This window comes from Scomber japonicus, chromosome 4, assembly GCF_027409825.1.
Source record: "Scomber japonicus isolate fScoJap1 chromosome 4, fScoJap1.pri, whole genome shotgun sequence".
Taxonomy (NCBI): domain Eukaryota; kingdom Metazoa; phylum Chordata; class Actinopteri; order Scombriformes; family Scombridae; genus Scomber; species Scomber japonicus.
Window position 1 is genome coordinate 23,087,164 of NC_070581.1, and position 617 is coordinate 23,087,780.

The following is a 617-nucleotide window of genomic DNA, read 5'->3' on the forward strand; positions in this document are numbered from 1 at the left end:
AAAAAAAATTGAATATCTAAGTTATGTTAATAAAGGTCATCACTGATTTTATGTTGTGCAAGCATTATCTTTTGAAAGTTTCTGTATGACTGGAGCCCGGGAGTAGGAGGGAGATTGTGATCAAACAACCAGAGAGAGTGGGAGGGTGTGACTACAGCACTAATCGAGAGATCACATGGCGTGTGTGCCTGTCTGTGTGTGTGTGTGCATGTGTGTGCATGTATCTTTTGCTCTTGTGATCACTAGGCACCTCACAGGCTGAAACATCTCAGTATCATTTCCTCTCTCCTTCTTTCTCTCCCATTTTCACTTCTGCATTCACACTACAACATCCTATAAACACTGATGTAAATAGGACTGGGAAAAAACATTATTGTGTTCACCGAGTGAAAATTTGTTTAACATTCAAGAATTACAGTTTTGAAAAGTTAGCCATATTGTTACTTGAACTTGAGACAAAACATTTTGAACATTGTGACAATTCATACACACATACTTTATAACAATGCACAATCAACCTCTGATTATAAAATCAGCACAGGCAAAAAGGTCAAAATTGGACCCATGAGGACGTTATCTGGCAGTTAGGAAATTGACGCACAGTACCAGCAGAATTT